Genomic DNA, 7174 nt, shown 5'->3' with positions numbered 1-7174 from the left:
GGCAACCCGCTGACGCGGCTAGTTCCCTCGCGTGCGCACGCAAGCACACGCTTCCCGACTCCACGCGGCCACAGAGGCCGGCTGGGGCTCCCCCGCCCCCGAGGCCGGCCCCTGGCTGCCAGATCCCGGGCACGATTCAGGCAGCAGCAGCGGAAGCGAGCGATACCGACACGCCCGGCGGGGAGAAGGCCCTCGTCTCTCTCCCCGCCTTGCCACGGGAGCACCGGGACGTGCTAGAGGAGACAGCGACCCGCGGAAGCGGGGCGCGCCCCCGGCACGCCAGGACCTTAGAGCCGGGGCGGCTCGCTCGGCAGCGGGCGGGGGTACGGGCCACAAAGCCGCCCTTCTCAGGCTAGAGGTTTCATTTAGGGAGGAACCCTCGGGGACCCCACCCGGGCAGGTGAGGCCTCACGCGCGGCGCCGCTTTTAGCCCCTTTTAACTTTCGCGACGCCGCCGCCTCGCTCTCGGCTCGGCCAACCCCCGCCACACGCAGCTGCTCGCGGCCGGCACCCGCGGGTACCCGGAACCGAGGACGACACCGGCGCCTCACGCGTTTTAGGACACCTGAAAACTCACGGGGCCACGCAGCAGTCACAAAGCCGGTTGCGGTAGACCGGTCCCCGAACCCTGCCCCAGCGCCGGGGGGGAGGTGGAAAGGGGAGGATGCGGCAAGGCACGCGCCGGGCCGCTAACGCCACGGCTCCCCCCCGCTCGAGCCGCTCGGGGCTGGGGGAACGAGGACGACACCTCACACGCGACGGGAAGCGAAGTGGAAAGGAAGACCGCCCTTGCCCTGCCGGCCGGGGGCCCTTTCCGACGCGACCCGAAAGGCCTCATCGATCAACAAGGACAGAAGGAAAGGAAGCCAGCGGAGGCCCCACGGCCTCGCTCTTCTGGGACAGACACAGCCACGCGCACCCGCCACCGCCCTCGGGAGCAGCCAGCAGGCACGGGGCTCGGCGTGCGGGCAACACGCCGGAGGAGCAAACGGGGCGCCCTCCAGAGATGGGGGGGGGGGCAAGCTGCACCGGGCCGCACCGGCTCACAGGGCACCTCTGCCTCCCCGAAATGTGGGCTTGCATTTTCCCTCAAGCTGCACCGAGTTACATCTCCATCACGGGGCGCCCCTCTGGAGCCAGGAGGAAGCCGTGCTGGGGCACCGGCTTGCCCTCCTCCCCCCATGCCGGGCTCCATAGCATACGAGTGGCCAGTCACCGCCGCTGGCTTTTCCCTTAGATGCCGTGCCCCCGCGGGCTGCGGCTTTGGCCATGGGGGGGAACCCCCGTGAAGAGGGTCCAGTGCTGGGAACTCTCTCTGCCCCTTACCGGGCTCTCTCTCGCCGTGCCTGGACGGGCTTGCTTTCCATTCTTGGTGGGACCGACGCCGGCACCACGTCTCCCCGGCTTTCTCTGCCCCCGTGCCCCACCGGGCAAACTTCGCTTCGGGGGTTCCACACTTCGGCAGTGGCCGGCGCCAGCCACTCGTCAACTTTTTTTCTTTTCCCCGCTTTCGTTGCTGAGCCCGGGCTGGGCTCCGGCTCACGGACGAGCGAAACCCATCCAACACCGCTGAGGGTGCGCCAGCGGCCGCTCCAAACCGCCGCGCCTTTGTTCGGCCCCGCGGGTCCCCTCTCTGACCCGGGCGAAAGCCACCGAGAAGCCAGACGGACCCCTGCCCAGCCGCCTGGCGGGTGGCTTGGAGCAGCCGCTCGGCAGCGCTGCCCTGGGAGTGCTCGGCGTCACTCGTTCCCTCATATACGGAACTGGAGGGCCGTCAGCTCCGCGAGCGCACAACCAGCCGACCTCCGCCCAGCGGCAGGTCGCAGAAATCACGCCGGCTTGTACGATGACGTAGGCGGAGGCAGAGCGCAACAGCGACCCCTTGGCGACAAGCGCGATCTCCGCGGAGAGCACGTCTACTCGCCGAGGGAGAGCACGTCTACTCGCCGAGGGAGAGCACGTCTACTCGCCGAGGGAGAGCACGTCTACTCGCCGAGGGAGAGCACGTCTACTCGCCCAGGGAGAGCACGTCTACTCGCCGAGGGAGAGCACGTCTACTCGCCCAGGGAGAGCACGTCTACTCGCCCAGGGAGAGCACGTCTACTCGCCCAGGGAGAGCACGTCTACTCGCCCAGGGAGAGCACGTCTACTCGCCCAGGGAGAGCACGTCTACTCGCCCAGGGAGAGCACGTCTACTCGCCGAGGGAGAGCACGTCTACTCGCCGAGGGAGAGCACGTCTACTCGCCCAGGGAGAGCACGTCTACTCGCCCAGGGAGAGCACGTCTACTCGCCCAGGGAGAGCACGTCTACTCGCCCAGGGAGAGCACGTCTACTCGCCCAGGGAGAGCACGTCTACTCGCCCAGGGAGAGCACGTCTACTCGCCCAGGGAGAGCACGTCTACCTCCCGCCTGAGGGAGAGCACGGGGGGGGGGGGGACAAAGACAGGCGGCAGCAGCTTCGGTGAACGTCACCCGGGAGGCGACCGGGGCTGTCCCGGGGCAGTCCCGGGAAGCCGGCGTCCGACACAGGGAACCGTCAGCTGCCGGACCGGGGCGAATCCCCGCGGCCACGGCAGGGGTGGGGGCTCGAAGACAGCCGGCAGCCGCTTCGGTGAACGTCACCCGGGAGGAGACTGGGGCCCTCCCGGGACCGTCCCGGGAAGACGACGTTCGGCACGAGATCCCGGCCGCGGCCGGACCGGCTCGAAGCCTCGCGGTCCCGGCAGCAGCCGGAGCCGCTCGCCGCCTCGGGCTCCCGGCCCCCTACAGATCCGGCGACTCGTTCGCGGGCGGCGGGGGGAGGCAGTGGAGGGGGTGCGGGGAGAAGCGGCAGCGGAGGCGGAGGGGGGGGGGCTCGAAGACAGCCGGCAGCCGCTTCGGTGAACGTCACCCAGGAGGCGATCGGGGCCGTCCCGGGGCCGTCCCGGGATGCCGGCTTCCGGCACGGGGTCCCGGCCGCGGCCGGACCGGCTCGTATCCCCGCGGCTCCGGCAGGGGGGCGGGGGCTCGAAGACAGCCGGCAGCCGCTTCGGAGAACGTCACCCGGCCGGCGACCGCGGCCGTTCCGGGGCCGTCCCGGGAAGCCTGCGACAGGCACGGGGTCCCGGCCTCGGCCGGACCCGCACTGGGTGCCGCCGCCTCGGGCTCTCGGGACGGTATGGATCCGCCGACTCGTTCGCCGGCGGCGGGGGGAGGCAGTGGAGGGGGTGCGGGGAGAAGCGGCAGCGGAGGCGGAGGGGGGGGGGGGCTCGAAGACAGCCGGCAGCCGCTTCGGTGAACGTCACCCGGGAGGAGACTGGGGCCCTCCCGGGACCGTCCCGGGAAGACGACGTTCGGCACGAGATCCCGGCCGCGGCCGGACCGGCTCGAAGCCTCGCGGTCCCGGCAGCAGCCGGAGCCGCTCGCCGCCTCGGGCTCCCGGCCCCCTACAGATCCGGCGACTCGTTCGCGGGCGGCGGGGGGAGGCAGTGGAGGGGGTGCGGGGAGAAGCGGCAGCGGAGGCGGAGGGGGGGGGGGCTCGAAGACAGCCGGCAGCCGCTTCGGTGAACGTCACCCAGGAGGCGATCGGGGCCGTCCCGGGGCCGTCCCGGGATGCCGGCTTCCGGCACGGGGTCCCGGCCGCGGCCGGACCGGCTCGTATCCCCGCGGCTCCGGCAGGGGGGGGGGGGGCTCGAAGACAGCCGGCAGCCGCTTCGGAGAACGTCACCCGGCCGGCGACCGCGGCCGTTCCGGGGCCGTCCCGGGAAGCCTGCGACAGGCACGGGGTCCCGGCCTCGGCCGGACCCGCACTGGGTGCCGCCGCCTCGGGCTCTCGGGACGGTATGGATCCGCCGACTCGTTCGCCGGCGGCGGGGGGAGGCAGTGGAGGGGGTGCGGGGAGAAGCGGCAGCGGAGGCGGAGGGGGGGGGGGGCTCGAAGACAGCCGGCAGCCGCTTCGGTGAACGTCACCCGGCCGGCGACCGGGGCCGTCCCGGGGCTGTCCGGGGATGCCGGCTTCCGGCACGGGGTCCCGGCCGCGGCCGGACCGGCTCGAATCCCCGCGGTCCCGGCAGCAGCCGGAGCCGCTCGCCGTTCGGGCTCCCGGCACCCTACAGATCCGGCGACTCGTTCGCCGGCGGCGGGGGGAGGCAGTGGAGGGGGTGCGGGGAGAAGCGGCAGCGGAGGCGGAGGGGGGGGGGGGGCTCGAAGACAGCCGGCAGCCGCTTCGGTGAACGTCACCCGGGAGGCGACCGGGACCGGCCCGGGAAGCCATCGTCCGGCCCGGGATCCCGGCCGCGGCCGGACCGGCTCGAATCCCCGCGGCCCCGGCACGGGGGAGGCCCAAAGACTGGCGGCAGCCGCTTCGCTGAACGTCACCCGGCCGGCGACCGGGGCCGTCCCGGGGCCGTCCCGGGATGCCGGCTTCCGGCACGGGGTCCCGGCCGCGGCCGGACCGGCTCGAATCCCCGCGGTCCCGGCAGCAGCCGGAGCCGCTCGCCGTTCGGGCTCCCGGCACCCTACGGATCCGCCGACTCGTTCGCCGGCGGCGGGGGGAGGCAGTGGAGGGGGTGCGGGCAGAAGCGGCAGCGGAGGCGGAGGGGGGGGGGGCTCGAAGACAGCCGGCAGCCGCTTCGGTGAACGTCACCCGGCCGGCGACCGGGGCCGTCCCGGGGCCGTCCGGGGATGCCGGCTTCCGGCACGGGGTCCCGGCCGCGGCCGGAGCGGCTCGAATCCCCGCGGTCCCGGCAGCAGCCGGAGCCGCTCGCCGTTCGGGCTCCCGGCACCCTACAGATCCGGCGACTCGTTCGCCGGCGGCGGGGGGAGGCAGTGGAGGGGGTGCGGGGAGAAGCGGCAGCGGAGGCGGAGGGGGGGGGGGGGCTCGAAGACAGCCGGCAGCCGCTTCGGTGAACGTCACCCGGGAGGCGACCGGGACCGGCCCGGGAAGCCATCGTCCGGCCCGGGATCCCGGCCGCGGCCGGACCGGCTCGAAGCCCCGCGGCCCCGGCACGGGGGAGGCCCAAAGACTGGCGGCAGCCGCTTCGCTGAACGTCACCCGGCCGGCGACCGGGGCCGTCCCGGGGCCGTCCCGGGATGCCGGCTTCCGGCACGGGGTCCCGGCCGCGGCCGGACCGGCTCGAATCCCCGCGGTCCCGGCAGCAGCCGGAGCCGCTCGCCGTTCGGGCTCCCGGCACCCTACGGATCCGCCGACTCGTTCGCGGGCGGCGGGGGGAGGCAGTGGAGGGGGGTGCGGGCAGAAGCGGCCGCGGAGGCGGAGGGGGGGGGGGGGGCTCGAAGACAGCCGTCAGCCGCTTCGGTGAACGTCACCCGGGAGGCGACCGGGACCGGCCCGGGAAGCCATCGTCCGGCCCCGGATCCCGGCCGCGGCCGGACCGGCTCGAAGCCCCGCGGCCCCGGCACGGGGGAGGCCCAAAGACTGGCGGCAGCCGCTTCGCTGAACGTCACCCGGCCGGCGACCGGGGCCGTCCCGGGGCCGTCCCGGGATGCCGGCTTCCGGCACGGGGTCCCGGCCGCGGCCGGAGCGGCTCGAATCCCCGCGGTCCCGGCAGCAGCCGGAGCCGCTCGCCGTTCGGGCTCCCGGCACCCTACGGATCCGGCGACTCGTTCGCCGGCGGCGGGGGGAGGCAGTGGAGGCGGTGCGGGGAGAAGCGGCAGCGGAGGCGGAGGGGGGGCGGGGGGGGACGATAGTGGCGGGGGGCGGGGGGTGCTCGAAGGCAGCCGGCAGCCGGTTCGGTGAACATTCGCCGGGGCGGGGGGGGCGACCTGTCCGTGCCCGGGGCAGCCCCGGGAAGCCGGCAGCCAGCACGGGGTCCCGGCAGCACCTGTTCCCTGCCCTGGGACTTGCCGTGCCCGGCGGCCGGTTGCCGGGTGGGGGGAGCGATGAGAGGCGGGGCGCAGCGGCCGGGGCAGCGCCGGGCCGCAGCGGGGGGCTGGGCGGGTGGGGTAGGCGTCGAGCGGCAAGCCCTCGGCTGCAGCGAATGTTCGGCGGTGCGGGGCGGGGGGGGGACGGGACGACACGTTGGGGGCGCCGAGTCCGAGCCACCCCCGGCCCCAGGGGCGGCCGGAGGGGGAGGCCGGTGCCTGGCCCTGGGAGCTGCTGGGCGCCGGATGGCCGAGGGTGCGTCAGAAGCCGCCCGAGCGGTCGAGCAGGTCCTCCAGAAAGGCCTAGGGTGGCTTCGAGGGCCCCGGGAGCAGTCGAGGGAGGCCTCCAGGCAGGTCTGGAGTGGATGGGAGGCCTTCCAAAGCAGACAAGGGAGGCTGCCAGCGGGGCCTAGGCTGGCACTGCAGCCTGTAAATGGTTGGGGGGGGGGCCTCTGGTGCGGCCTGGAGTCTCTGGGTGGCGTCCAGAGAGGTGCAAAAGATCCTCTGGTGCGGCCTGTGGTGGCGGAGAAGCCTGCAGAGCGTGCGGGGGAGGCTTCTGGTGCGGCCTGGGGTGGGTCGGAAGCCTGCAGAGCGTGCGGGGGAGGCTTCTGTTGGGGCCTGGGGTGGGTCAGAAGCCTACAGAGCGTGCGGGGGAGGCTTCTGGTGCGGCCTGGGGTGGGTCGGAAGCCTGCAGAGCGTGCGGGGGAGGCTTCTGGTGCGGCCTGGGGTGGGTCGGAAGCCTGCAGAGCGTGCGGGGGAGGCTTCTGTTGGGGCCTGGGGTGGGTCAGAAGCCTACAGAGCGTGCGGGGGAGGCTTCTGTTGGGGCCTGGGGTGGCTGAGAAGCCTGCAGAGCGTGCGGGAGAGGCTTCTGCTGCGGCCTGGGGTGGCTGAGAAGCCTGCAGAGCGTGCGGGAGAGGCTTCTGCTGCGGCCTGGGGTGGCTGAGAAGCCTGCAGAGCGTGCGGGAGAGGCTTCTGGTGCGGCCTGGGGTGGCTGAGAAGCCTGCAGAGCGTGCGGGAGAGGCTTCTGCTGCGGCCTGGGGTGGCTGAGAAGCCTGCAGAGCGTGCGGGAGAGGCTTCTGCTGCGGCCTGGGGTGGCTGAGAAGCCTGCAGAGCGTGCGGGAGAGGCTTCTGCTGCGGCCTGGGGTGGCTGAGAAGCCTGCAGGGCGTGCGGGGGAGGCTTCTGCTGCGGCCTGGGGTGGGTGGGAAGCCTGCAGAGCGTGCGGGGGGAGGCTTCTGGTGCGGCCTGGGGTGGCTGAGAAGCCTGCAGAGCGTGCGGGGGAGGCTTCTGGTGCGGCCTGGGGTGGCTGAGAAGCC

Source organism: Melanerpes formicivorus, unplaced genomic scaffold (assembly GCF_026170545.1).
Source record: "Melanerpes formicivorus ecotype bairdi unplaced genomic scaffold, bMelFor1.0.p_v2 SCAF_350, whole genome shotgun sequence".
Taxonomy (NCBI): Eukaryota; Metazoa; Chordata; class Aves; order Piciformes; family Picidae; genus Melanerpes; species Melanerpes formicivorus.
Note: the sequence above shows the minus strand (reverse complement) of the source record.